Consider the following 15,261-nt stretch of genomic DNA (forward strand, 5'->3'; position numbering starts at 1 on the left):
ATATGCAAGGGATATGATGGGTAGGATGTGGTCTTTTAGGCATTCTTTCACTACTAGGGCTTTCTGGTCTGGTCATTGGAATGTTCCAGTCATTGTAAAACATCTTCATCAATGCCTCAACAAAGTGCAATAACAAGAACAATGGGTTTGAGTTAGAGCATGAGTTAGAGCATGAATTAAGTGGTCTTATCTACTTCTGGTTTTAACTATTGGGATATATAGTTGAACAAAAGGGCTTGTTAACACTCTCTGTTCATTTTTAGTTTCTTTCAATAAACTTCCTGTAATAAACAGATAATTTGCTATAATGGAAAGAATTTTGGCTTGGAAGATAATGATATGGATTCTACTCTTAGTAAAATCATTGATGGTTCCATGATCTAACAAGTGATTGATTCACTGTTCTGAATTTGTTTCCTCACATTTAAATTATATCATTTCTTTTTTTTTAATGTTTATTTATTTTTGAAAGAGACAGAGACAGAGTGTGAGCGGGAGAGGAACAGAGATTGAGGGAGACACAGAATCCGAAGCAGGTTCCAGGCTCTGAGCTGACAGCACAGAGCCTGACATAGGGCTTGAACTCACAAACCACGGGATTATGACCTGAGTGAAAGTTGGAGACTTAACCAACTGAGCCATGCAGGCATGCCTAAATTATATCATTTCTAATGTTCCTACCAGTTATAACATTCAACAGAATATTGGAACATGGCATATGCTTACCTCTCTGAAGAAAGCAGTAAAAATGGAAAGGAATCAGCATTGTGTTTCTTATAGGGTTTGGGACCCAATTTCAATGTTGAGGGATGGGGAACCAAACAATTCCTAGACACCAGCAGGGTGATTGAGAATTCAACTCAATTCTGACAATATTTACCTAGATATCTGACAATATCTACCTATCTATCTATCTGACCCTTACCTCCCACTTCAGATACCAGTCAAAGGTCCCAGGTTCCAATAACATCTTCCTTTGGTTCCATTAATTTACTAGAATGACTCACAGAACTCAGGGAAACACTTACCGTTATTAATTCATTAGTTGATATGGTAAAGGATACCAATTAACAGCTAGATGAAGTGATAGAAGATGGAGTCCTGAACAAAGGAGCTTCTGTCCTTGTGGAGGTTGGGTCCAACTTTGGGGCACACAGAAGCATTCTGGTTCTTCAAATGTGGAAGTTCTTCAAAAAAAGGACCAAAAACCTGTCCTCTTGGGTTTTTATGGTTTTATGTAGTTATGATTAACTAAGTCATTGGCCATTGTGATTAAAATTCCAGATCCCCTTTCTTTCTTCTCCCTACAAGTGGAGGTAATGGGGGTTGTTGGGAACGAAAATTCCAACCCTCTAATCACCTGGTTGATCCCCCTGGCAATTGGCCTCAGTCTTAGTGGGGTCTAAAAATCATCTCATTAACATAACAAAAGACATGTTACCACTCTGAACACTTAGGAAGTTCCTAGGGTTATGAGATCTGTGAGCCAGGAACCATAGATGAAGAGCAAATATATTTGAGATATATATTTTAGTTATCTGAATGAGCAAATACATATTTCTTATAAATCACAATATCACAGTGTTTTATCCCTGTGACTGAGTATGTGATTATGGGAGAATTTTCTGTTACTGGTGTTTGTGTGTGCATCTATGTGTATTTGGGGAGAATAAGCAGCATTGTGGAATTTTAAAGAGTAGTTCGAGATGTGTGTAAGAAAGATGACAATATATAATGTTTAATGAGATTATTAGGATAGTAAATCAACATGACCACTGTGCTATTTTCCAATTTCAAATCTTTACAATTTACTAAAGTGTTTTTGTGTTAAAACTATGGCCTTCGGTATTTTCCTTCTTTTCAGGAAGGAAACACATTTTAAAATTTTAAGTTCTTATGGAAGTGAACTGTGTAGTGGTATATAGGGTTTAAAAATACACTTAAAGCCCTTTTAGTCACCATCTTCTTTTTCTTTTTTTCTTTTTGCTTTATGGGTTACTTTTGCCATAAAAATGGTAGATCATGTTGACAATAATTTATACGTGCTATGAGTGAGGTCGGAGGGAAAAGCAGAAGCAGTGCAACTGGAATAGAACACTGGAAGATAAAATATAAAAGAAATGTTCCCTTGGTATCTTAGTATTTCATTTATGAGTTATTTCCCCAAGTACTTCACTAGATGCATCTCTCTGTAACTTTCATATGCAGCCTAGCAGTTAATATAAGCTTATCTTCTTCAGTGTATAGGGATAGATTTATTGAGCTGATAATATTTGCTCACTCTTTTTTTCAGTGATGATTTATTTAAATTCTGCAACTAATTTAAATTTAATAAGAAAGGGACTTTGCACATTGCTTTATTGAAACTAGATTCATCATCTCTAAAAACACTGCAGTATTCAAGATTAGTGCAAAAGTGGCAATGACTGTTACTGGATTTAATTAAAAACAACAAATCATTTGGTCAGTGGTAATGGATGCTCCACACAACCAATTGGATACATGGCTGTTTAAGGAGCCAATATTTTAATCTTAAAACATTTGATTAGACAAGATCATTGAGCTGATGGATATTTGATAAAACAATGGCTTTCCTTTGATGTGGAGACCATAAGGGCTGACTGGCCAGGGGAAAGTTCCAGTTGTTTTATGCTGCCCTTTAATTTGCAGTGTTAGAGAAAAAAATAAATAAATAACCAGGATACATTTTCTGGATGAAGGTCAATAACATAGAAGGGATTTTCTGGGGAAGCCATTTACTGCTAATTATAGAATGTGCCTAAAGCTCTGTAGTGCTATGAGGTTTTTACTCAGCTCTTTCATTCAGGGCAAGCAATGGACTAAAAAGTGTTGAGATTTATGTGTAGCTATTCATAGCATGGTCATCATTCATCTCTTGCTTGGAATTTTCAGAAGGCATTCTTCTCTTTCCCTTTTCTCTCTCCTCCCAGTCGGCTTAGGAGCAGTTTATGACCTGATTATCTCAAGAATTAGCAGGAGAAGGGCATGGTGAATGAGGGTGCTTGCTCATCCACACAAAAAGGCCATAAAGGGCACATTTTCTTTGAAATAAACAAATGAGATATTTAGACTATTTGAATTAATAGGTGTTTCTATAAATCTGCAAGAAAAATTATATAACATCCACAGAAATGTCTTAGAAATATGTGCATTATCTATCTCTATATATTAGACATGAAGGTAAACTGGTTATTTTACTTAAATTGGATCTTACAGAGATGTTTTGGTAATGAAGCTCAGACAGACCAGCCAATGCACATGGATAAGATCATTCTTTGCAGCAACCTTTGGCAAGGTCCATCTAGGGTATGTACTTCTGACAAGATGTCTTAGAAGAGCTGGTTTAGAAGAACATAGGCGATACTTGTCTCTAATATCCCAGACACCCTTTGTTGATGCCATCTTTCATGTGACCTCCTTCCCTTCAAATGTCCTGTGACAATCTGTTTTTTCCTTCCATCTTTTATTTTTTATTTTTATTTATTTATTTTTTTAAAAGTTTATTTATTTTGATAGATACAGAGAAACAAGTGGGGAAGGGGTACAAAGAGAGGGAGACAGAGAATCCAAGCACTGACAGTGCGGAGCCTGATGTGGGGCTTGAACTCATGAAACCATGAGATCATGACCTGAACCAAAACCAAGAGTCAGACGCTTAACCAGCTGAGCCACCCAGGCAACCCCATCTCTTTTTTAATGTTTCTTTATTTATTTTAAGAGAGAAATAGAGAGAGGGAAAGGGAGAGAGAGAGAGAATCCCAAGCTGACTCCACACTGTCAGTGTGAAGCCTGATGCGGGGCTGCATCTTACAAACCTAAGATCATGACCTGAGCTGAAATCAGGAGTCAAGTACTCAACCAACTGAGCCACCCAGGCACACCTCTTATTTCCATATTTTTGACAAAAGCTTATTTATTAATGTTTTTGCATCAATTGGCTTGTAACCTCTCTTAGGGATATTCACTTTATTTTTATTTTTATTTTTTTGGATATTCACTTTTAGACTGATATATAATTGTAGAATCAATGGTGCCATGTCTTTAAGATACTGCAGGCATTTTCCTTCAATTAGAGATATGGTAGGAGAGTAGGAAGAACAGAAATCAGTTTCTCATGAGCCAGAGAGTATGTGTCTCCTCCCAGATCAAAGCTGATTTCAAAATCGAAATTTCTTTCTAAGACATAAACTGGAGGTGTTTGTACCTCAAGTGTTTGTTTTTCTTTATACAAAGATATATATCTTTGTGAGTGAGCATCACTTACCTATAAAAGCTAATGACTGAAATGTATGATTTTTGCTGGCCTACCTATTTGCTCTATGAGGGTGACAATAGGCCACTTAATATTAGGACACAAATATCAGTGTTAATCTGAAAGAAAAATGGGGCTTGGCTTTTGCAGGAAGCTTTTTGTTAATGGTGAGAGTTTATAAGAAAAGCACAGTTCTCTTTTTGCTCAGGCTGTATAATTAGAGGAAGGGAATTACAGCAGATTTCCTGAGCAAGACTAAAATTTATGATGGGGATTCAGAGGGCAGCATTTGAGATTCACAGGTTTCTAAATGTGCAGACTGCATTCAGCATCTCATATTGCTCAAAACCAGTATGTTTTATTATCTTTTGTACCTCATGGTCTGTAATTTTGTTTATACCTTTTGCCAAATGTGATATTACAAGAGTAGAACATCACATGTTCAATGTTTGGAAAGGCCAAAGAGTATGAACATGAATATGAACTCTTGATAACACTAGAATGAAAGAAATACAGGGCATCAGAAAAATTGCCTTCATTGTGAAGGATGGGCCTTGGACAGTAAGCCGAGTTTTGTTCATCTCCATCTGCCTCAGAAGGAATTGTTTCTTTTTAATCTGTGAAAGCTGGCAGTCTGGAGAGCTGCATGTAGAGTGGCTGTGAGTGGAAGAGCAGAGGCGAGCACAAAGCTCCTGGGCCTGGGTAAGGGAAGGAGAGGCTCTGGGCTGGAGGAGCCCCTGTTTGCGTTCACTGAGGGTCTTTCAGGCTCTGAGAGGTTGTTAGGCTTATTGACACTCATCAGAATCCTTCATGTGTAAAAGCTAAGGTGCTTAGATAATAGGCTTCTCTGCTTGGTCCCCTACTTTTTCCTCCTTTGCAAAATTCGGGGAGGGTTTGCCCATCTTGGACAGAAGGCATTTCACACATTTCATTCAATTGGTGAGATGGGCAGCTGGCATGTGGGTATGAGAAAAGTCCTTAGAGGTCAAAAAGGTCACCTCAAAATACCAAAGGTAGTAAAAATTCAGTGTGTTTGTGTAGTGGAGTGGGGGTCTCACCCTCCACCTCATATGCCTGCCTCTCAGCACTGTGCCAAGCGGTGCCCTTGGCATCTGCTCCAGTTCAACAGACCCGTAACTGGGAGCTCATGACTTCCCACAGTGATTGTGGCAATATAGACACAGATGCCACAGAGCATCTTAAGAACAAATAGATTCAAATATATGTGAAAAAAGTGAAAAGACAGAAAATCTATCAAGGACCAGGATTGAATGGATGCTATTTTAAAAGACATTTTGCAGATGACATGATATTATACATGGAAAACCTGACAGACTCCACCAAAAGTCTGCTAGAACTGATACATGAATTCAGCAAAGTCGCAGGATACAAAATCAATGTACAGAAATCAGTTGCATTCTTGTACACTAATAATGAAGTAACAGAAAGACAAACAAAGAAACTGACCCCATTCAAAACTGCACCAAGAATCATGAAGTACCTAGGAATAAGCCTAACCAAAGATGTAAAAGATCTGTATGCTGAAAACCACAGAAAGCTTATGAAGGAAATTGAAGAAGATACAAAGAAATGGAAAAACATTCCGTGCTCATGGATTGGAAGAATAAATATTGTTAAAATGGCAATACTACCCAAAGTAATCTACACATTCAATGCAATCCCAATCAAAATTGCACCAGCATTCTTCTAGAAGCTAGAACAAGCGATCCTAAAATTTGTATGGAACCACAAAAGAACCTGAATAGTCAAAATAACATTGGAGAAGAAGACCAAAGCAGGAGGCACCACAATCTCAGACTTTAGCCTCTACTACAAAGCTGTGATTATCAAGACAGCATGGTATGGCACAAAAACAGACACATAGACCAATGGAATAGAATAGAGACTCCAGAATTGGACCCACAAAAGTATGGCCAACTAATCTATGACAAAGCAGGAAAGAATATCTAATGGAAACATTTAAATAGAAAATGTTATCTAATGTAACAAATGGTGCTGGGAGAACTGGACAGCAACATGCAGAAGGATGAAACTAGACCACTTTCTCACACCATCACAAAAACAAACTCAAAATGGATGAAGGATCTGAATGTGAGACAGGAAACAATCAAAACCCTAGAGGAAAAAACCTCTGTGACCTCAGCTGCAGCAATTTCTTACATGACGCATCTCCAAAGGCAAGGAAATTAAGAGCAAAAATGAACTATTGGGACCTCATGAAGATAAAAAGCTTCTGCACTGCAAAGGAAACAATCAAAAAAAAAAAACTAAAAGGCAACTGATGCAATGAGAAAAGATATTTGCAAATGACATATCAGACAAACGGCTAGTATCCAAAATCTATAAAGAACTCACCAAACTCCAGACCTGGAAAACAAATAATCCAGTGAAGAAATGGGCAGAAAACATGAATAGACTCTTCTCTAAAGAAGACATCCAGATGGCCAACAGGCACATGAAAAGATGCTCAACATCACTCCTCATCAGGGAAATACAAATCAAAACCACACTGAGATATTACCTCACACCAGTCAGAGTGGCTAAAATGAAGAAATCAGGAGACTATAGATGCCGGAGAGGATGTGGAGAAACAGGAACCCTCTTGCACTGTTGGTGGGAATGCAAACTGGTGCAGCCACTGTGGAAAACAGTGTGGAGGTTCCTCAAAAAATTAAAAATAGAACTACCCTATGACCCAGCAATACACTGCTAGGAATTTACCCAAGGGATACAGGAGTGCTGAGGCATAGGGGCACTTGTACCCCAATGTTTATAGCAGCACTTTCGACAATAGCCAAATTATGGAAAGAGCCTAAATGTCCATCAACTGATGAATGGATAAAGAAATTGTGGTTTATATGCACAATAGAATACTATTTGGCAATGAGAAAGAATGAAATATGGCCTTTTGTAGCAACGTGGATGGAACTGGAGAGTATTATGCTAAGTGAAATAAATCATACAGAGAAAGACATGCCATATGTTTTCACTCTCATGTGGATCCTGAGAAACCTAACAGAAGACCATGGGGGAGGGGAAGGAAAAAAAAAGTTCTAGAAGGAGGGAGCCAAACCATAAGAGACTCTTAAAAACAGAATAAACTGAGGGTTGATGGGGGGTGGGAGAGAGGGGATGGTGGGTGATGGGCATTGAGGAGGGCACCTGTTGGGATGAGCACTGGGTGTTGCATGGAAACCAATTTGACAATAAATTTCATATAAAAAATTTGACAATAAATTTCATATTAAAAAAAGAAAAAAGACATTTTGTTTTCTTTTGTAACATTTTCATTAATTTTTTTTTCTTATTTCCTTTTCCTCTTCATCCTTTTCCTCCTGCACTCTCTCTACTCTTTCCTTCCATAATTCCCCCATCTCCTGGAGATTAGAGTCACAGGTAATTAACTAGGAAAATTTAGAGAGGCTAAGCACATGGACCAAGATTGAAAGTTTGTAAACGTCCAAATATTGAAATAAAATGTCATTTTCCTGGAGGTGTGGTGAGTTTGAGGACCCAGCCTGCTTGATGAGGAACAGCTTTCTCTTCCTTCCTCTTTCTCTCTTCCCCTCCTCTCCCTCTATTACTCCCTTTGCACCTTTTGTTTATTTACTCAACAATCAGTTCTGGAGCATCTGTTATCTGTCATAGGTAAACACAATGTGCTGGAATACAAGAGAGGGTTTACAAACCCATTTCACCACAAGGGAAACTAAAGCATCTATGAGTTTAGTCAGTCAGTATTTTCTGACTATCTGCTATGCGAAAGTGCCATGTGGAGATTAAAAAAAAAAAGAATAAAATGCAAGTGATAAAGATTCCTACAGTGACATCAAGCTCTCATGTTCCTTTTTAGCTCTAGGAGAAGATGCATGCAGATGTCAAGAGGTCATGGCAAAGTCTGAGACTGAAGACAGTATGGGTTAAGGTGGTTTCACAAGAATACTACCAGGGGAAGTAAACTAAAAATTGAGTTAATCTAAAACACATCTTTCCCAGTGATTTGCAAATACGCTGAGCAATGTATTTACTTTTAATTGCCTTTCACTGTCCTGCATCCCCGAAGTCCTGTTGGACCCTAAAAATAGAAGCACTGAAGTGCAAATAAGACCTTCTTCTAAACAACCCATTTGAAGCCACATAAAAATATTCTTTTAGGACATATCTAGCCTGATTTCTTTTCATGAATGAGATGAAGAATTCAAAGTTATTGTCTTCTAGAAAAATCTTCTTGGTATATGCTGTATCAACAGAAATGACAGCTGTGGCATCTCAGGGTGGTGCTGGTGGTTGTGCTCAGCAGATTTGGTCATCTTGGGAAAGTCTCTTAATGGGAATAGTCTTAAAGGTAAAGATATCTGTCCCAATTAGTGACTGAACATTTGATACCATTTACCCAGATTTTTCTGCTTTCAACGCACAAAGATAAGTCAGTTGAATACTTTCCCTGTATAAGAGTATACTGTGAGGAGTCTCAGTCCTGTTTTGGTTTTTAAATAGCTCTGACAGAAAGATCCAAAGTAATTAAGCTTATCACTGAAAGTGTTAGTTTGTGACATGCAAAAATATGAGCCCATGTTTTGAAGAAATAAGGAAATACTTGATAAATACAACATAGAAACTAGAAATCTGTCCCGTCATTTTTTAACCTCCAAAGCAGTAACTGATGGGCTAACTTATTCAAGCTCAAAAGAAGAGAAAGTAAAGATAAGTGTTCTGAGAAAAACAAAATAAAACAAAACAAAATCTTAGCTTCAGGTTTTAATTACAATTGTGATAAATCTGCTTTGTCAAGATTTGAGAACTTTGGGGAAATATTGGATGCCAGTTCCAACATATAATTTAATCTATTTAAGTTTCCAAACTTAATTTCAGTTTATATTGGGGAGTTACTTATATCTTTGATACAAAGTTAGATTTGTCTATGATTTCATTAATGTACAGATTTGAGATTTTTTTTAAACTGAAAATTAAAATAAAATGCAAAAGTATGGATGGGTGTGAGGGGAAAAATAGTTCCTTATTTAGGATCGATCAAGTTGAAATTTATTTAATTTCAAATGGCCCATAGCTCCTATGAAAAGCATAAAGATTCTATTACTTCATACCAAAACCAAAAATTCTGCATCAAAATGTATTGCCACAATAATGCTGTATAACAAATTACTGCAAAAATCTTAGGAGTGCATAATAATATGTATCTGTACCTGCTGTGCCTGAGATTAACTTTTCATGTTGGCAAGGTGGTTTCACTGTCTTGGTTGGATTTATTAACAATTGAGGAGTCAGCCGATGATTGGTAAATCTAGGCTTGCCTTGGCTGGTCAACTGAAGTAACTAAGCTCATTCCTCATGACTCTGACACTTCATCAGACTAGGTTGGGTGTGTTTTTATGGAAATGCTATTGGCAAAAGAGAGTAAGTGGAAACATGCAAAGATTCTTGAGTACTAAGATCAAAACTGAGATATCACCACTTTCTTTCTATAGACTAAACACTTCTCAAAGCTAGCACAGATTCAAGGAACAGCCCTTGCTTCCTTAGTAAGAGGAGCTGCAAAGTCACATGACAGAATGTGAATGAAAAGAGAAGTGAATAATTGCCATTAATGCAATTGATTGACACAGCCTGTTATTAAAGAGTTAGGGTCAGCTCTGTGATCTGAGGGTGGACTCCCTCCATTGTGAGGCACTGGAGGGAGCAAGATGGCAGTGGAGAAAAGGGACATCTTTTGTCAGGGCCCCAAGCTCATGGTGGGCTTAAAAAATGACATGGTATTTATTTGGTATTAGAACAGTTTCCTCATTGATTCATATCAATTTTGATGTTGGGTAAAAAATAGATTACTCAGGGATAAACTTTTCCTCAATAGCTTTTGCGTTTCTAGAGGGAAAAAAGTCCACAATGGCAGTTGTTTGCTGCTTTATTTTGTTTCCACACATTTTAATTTTGGTATCATGGTTAGTGGTTTTAATACCTGACAGTGATCTGGGCCCTTCAGGCCCTCTAAATGTGCCTGACTAAGGCAGACCTGTAGAGAACCAATGGATCCTACTGATACAGCCTGTGCTAAAGGGGAAGCATGTACAATGACAAGCATGATCATTGCTTGGCACAGATTTCTGCATTAGCAAAAATGAACCATGGGGGACAGGCATATTGGGAGCCAGGATAACTTGACTATTAAAGCCTCTTCTGGAGTCAGAATGCCTTCTTTGAAAGGCTCTAATACTTAACTAGCTGGGGTGATCTTGGCTAAGTTATTGAATCTCTTTGCCTCAGTTTCCTCATCTTTCAAATAAAAACAGCTTTTACCTTATAAGATTGGTTGGAAATTAATGCAGTAATAATAGTAAATCATTCAACTTAAGCTTGGTGCATAACAAGCAAGGCTTTCATTATGTATTGGTTGTTCTTTAGGGAGGAGCCTGTGGGCTGTCTAAGCAGTGGGTATAAATGCAGAAGCACTGTACACAGTATAGGTGGGTGGAAGGCATGTCCTGATGAGAAGCAGAAGGCAGGGAAGATAAACTCTGCCAACCATTAGCACCTCCCAGGGTTGTCCCTGTTTGTACATGACCACTGCTTCATAGCAAAATTGTGTCCTCTTCTTTTTCTAGTAATTATTTTAAATTGAAAACCAGACCTTCCCATAAATAAGAGTTCGAGCAATCATAGAAACTATATTAAATAAAGAACAAATAACCAATTTACAAGTATTCCTCAGACAGTAATTAGTTGCAACCATTTGCCATAATGTAAAATGTATTACTTTTCAAGAGAACCAAAATTAATTGTATTCCAAATTAGTTTCTATCTTAGGTTGTCAATTCACTTTTCTTCCTACAAATCTTTTGTGGCTAAAGACGTCTTAATGCTGTTAGGAAATAGCAGGAGCACCATTCCATTATTCTTACATTAATAATCATAATTTTTAATTACTTAGATTCTCTCCCTAAGGAAGAGACTGATTGTTCTCAAATTATGAATGCCTACAATAATAATTTCCCCCATGCACAAGTCTGTTACAGAGAAGCATTTTCCACTCAATTCTTGAATACAAATTTATCCCAAGGGCAATAGCAGAGATGAACTGTGATGAGAACCAAATAATTTTTAGAAAAGTGGGTTTAAAGGCTAAGCAAGATGGGATGGATTTTTGTTTTTCAAATTTCATAATGCTAGGTAAAGCAAGTGGGAAATGATTCCTTCTCACTTTTGCCACCATCAGGTACATTTGGGTATGTGGAGAAATGCATTAACTGTATTAACCATGTTTGTAGCTTCTGTAAACTTTATGCTTTAACATTTGCTCTACCTGGAGATGCTGAACTTGCCTTGTTTGTTCTGGACACATGATGACATGCCTGAATCTCCTGATCTTGGCCTCCTGCCTCCCTCATTACCCCTCATTCTTATATTTGGGAAGATTCTTCCTCCTAAGAGTTCATTTTTCAAAAACATCCAACTGATTGGAATTCTACACGCCCACCACCTCCTCCTTGGGCTTTCACACTCCAGGCCACTATCCTCTGCCTTAACTTCCCCAGGACTAGGAACAAGCCCTATGCCCCACAGCTCACTGAAATTATTCAAACTAGCCAATTCTGCCTTGCCTGTTTCTTCACATGGGAATCACAATAAAATCTCTTGCTTATTATTATTTGTCCCCCTTGCTCTCTCTGCCTCCTGACCAAACCCAGTATTTCTTTTTGTAAATTTCCATGGTGAGGTGTATTTCTTGGGATCTCGAGCTTAATAACTATCTTTTTGTTTTAATTTTTAAATGTTTACTTATTAATTTTGAGACAGAGAGAGAGAGAGAGAATCCTAAGCAGGCTCAATGCTGTCAGTGCAGAGCTCAATGTGGGGCTTGAGCTCATGAACCATGAGATCAAGACCTGATTGGAAATCAGGAGCTGGATACTTAACCCTGAGACACTCAGGTGCCCCAACAACTATCTTTTTAATGTCAGTCGTACCCTGATCTGCTGGACTTGCCATACTTAAATAATAAGACAACTAAGTTAAAAAAAAAAAGAGTAAATTTTGTGAGTGCCCTGGAGCCTCGGGGAGAATGGGTTGGCAAGAGTGACCTGCTTTGTAGATTACCCACAGGCCACATTGTAAATTCTAGAAATTGTCCTAAAACATCAGAAGATGGAGCAAGTGACAAAATCTCTGTGTGTCCTGGGAAAGTGATAGTAGGGCCTAAGACTCCATATATACCAAGACACTTATTTGATTATATGTTTTCCTGTCATCTAGGTTTATATTTTGTAGATATGTTTAAAATTATTTATGGACATTTGGTGTCACTTCTAACATGTAAAGAGCTTGGAAGTCATCACTCTCATTCTCACAAAAAGAAAAAAGCTGAAGAAACTGAAATCAAAGACTTTTCTTAGACCCATCAGAGGATTGAGACTGATGAGGTAGCGTAAGTCATGTTGAGGGGAAAAGCACAAGCTAGCATTACCACCTCTCTCACCCCAGGTGGGATATGTGTGACATTCCTCAGGCACTCCTGGCTACCCAGGAACAAAGGAAAGGACAGAAAACAAATGGTTAAACTGATAGAATCTCCATCAGTTTACAAATATATTGGTACAATTGTAAGAAAAGGACAATCTTATTAAAAGCCTAATGTCCAGAAACTCTCCACTGTTTAATGTTAGTGCTTTGTTAGAGGGAAAAACAATCTTAGCTTGACAATAGCTAGGCTCCAGTAATCTGTTAGTCGCTAGCATATGGAAAATCCTTTTAAGAAACTTCCTTTTGACTTTACCTCCCCCAGTCCTGTGGTATATAAACAGTCAATTTTCACAACCCCAATATAGCTCCTTCTGCCCACAGGTTCTGTCCCCATGCTTTAATAAAATCATCTTATTGTCCCAAATACATCTTTAAGAATTCTTTCTGGCCATCAGGTCTGAACTCCCCCATCATCCTAAAACCTCATCAAGAGTATAGGGCAAACTGCCATCCCCCAAGCTGGAAAGATGGACAGATATAGAGCATTGCAACTGTGTTCATCTAACCTGGAGCAGAAGTCACTGGAGCAAATAACTGGTAGAAACTGACAAATTGCTAAAGGATGAATGTAGACCAGGTTGAAAGTTAAAAACTTCTTGGGGACCCCCACAGTTTCATCAGTTTTACCCACAGGAGCTTCAGCAGATTTTCACAGAGAAAACCAGAGAAAAATGCCCTCATGCTTCAGGCAAGGTCAGGGAAAAAGTAGCCATTTGAAAGAAACACTGAGCATTTTCCATAATGAAGGAATGCTCTCAAGGGAAACTACTTTGCCAGAGCCTTATCTTATCTGAGGGAAGGAGAATTAGGTAAGAAGCATCTGTCTGTGGTCCTGTCTCACCTAAAGGAATGGGGCAGGAGGGGGATGGGGGTGAGATTGAGAAATGTTTCTGGAGGTCAGAGCCCAGGGACCAGGACCACTAAAAACGTGAAATTCAATCATGTATTGAAAAATGCCTCCCCTAACCAACACCTTACCATCACATCAACAGGGCTCCAGGATAACAGCAAATCACAACTAAGAGAGTGCAAGATAAAACTAAGAAAGAATTCTTGGGAAAACCAAGAACAAGATGGGAAGAAAAAGAAAAAAGCACCAAGGAAACCAGGGGAAACTAAAATCTCTGGTATCACCAGCTACAACAAACCTTAAACAACCCAATTCCTAACTAAATTACCATGAAACTTCACAATGAAACCTGATTACTTCAGATCCTATTACCAGTTACATCATGTCAGCTTTCAACAACAGCAAAAGAAAAACTACAAGGTATGCTAACAGGCAAAAGTAAACACAGTCTGGGGTGTCTGGATGACTCAGTCCATTAAGCATCTGACTCTTGACTTTGGCTTAGGTGGTGATCTCATGGTTAAGAGATTGAGCCCTGCATTGTGCTCCACTCTCAGCTTGGGACTCTCTCTTTCTTTCTATTTCTGCCCCTCCCCCACTAGTGCTGAAGACACAAAGCATTCATGAAAACCAGACCATATACCATGTATGACAGCAATTTGGGGATTATCAGATAGGGAATTTTTTTTTTAATTTTTTTTAAGTTTATTTATTTTTGAGACAGAGAGAGACAGAGCATGAACGGGGGAGAGGCGGAGAGAGAGGGAGACAAAGAATCGGAAGCAGGCTCCAGGCTCTGAGCCATCAGCCCAGAGCCCGACGTGGGGCTCGAACTCACGGACCGCCAGATTGTGACCTGAGCTGTAGTTGGACGCCCAACCGACTGAGCCACCCAGGCGCCCCAGATAGGGAATTTTAAATAAATATGATTAACATATTAAGGGTGTAAACTGGAAAAGTAGATGGAGAAAGACATAATGGTAAAATCAATCAAAAGAAAGCTGGAGTATCTTTATTCATTTCAGACAAAGCAGACTTTAGAATGAGACAAAATAGCAAAGATAAAGAGGGGCATTGTATAATGGTAAAAAAATCAACTCTCCAAGAAGACATAACAATTTTTAACATATATCCACATAAAGACAGAGCACCAAAGTACTTGAAACAAAAACTAATAGAACTGCAAGGGAAAATAGACAAATCCCTTTTTATAGTTGGAGACACCAACTCCCTTCTATTAGTAATTGACAGAACTGGTGGATAGAAAATCAGCAAGCATATAGTTGAAATAAATGAACAGCATCATAATTTAACTGGATTTAATTGATACTTATATAATATTTTATCAAGAAAATAGAAGAATACATATTGTCTTAAATTCACAAAAAATTTTCACTGACATAGACCACATTCCGGCTTGTAAAACACACCTTATCAAATTTCAAAGAATAAAAATCATACAAAGTATGCTTCCAATCCACAATAAAATTAAACTAAATCAATAACAAAAGGATAGCTGGAAAATTCTAAAATTCTAATCTGGAGATTAAACAGCACATACCTATATGCGACATGGGTCAAAGAA

The sequence above is a fragment of the Prionailurus viverrinus genome, chromosome B3, assembly GCF_022837055.1.
Source record: "Prionailurus viverrinus isolate Anna chromosome B3, UM_Priviv_1.0, whole genome shotgun sequence".
Taxonomy (NCBI): domain Eukaryota; kingdom Metazoa; phylum Chordata; class Mammalia; order Carnivora; family Felidae; genus Prionailurus; species Prionailurus viverrinus.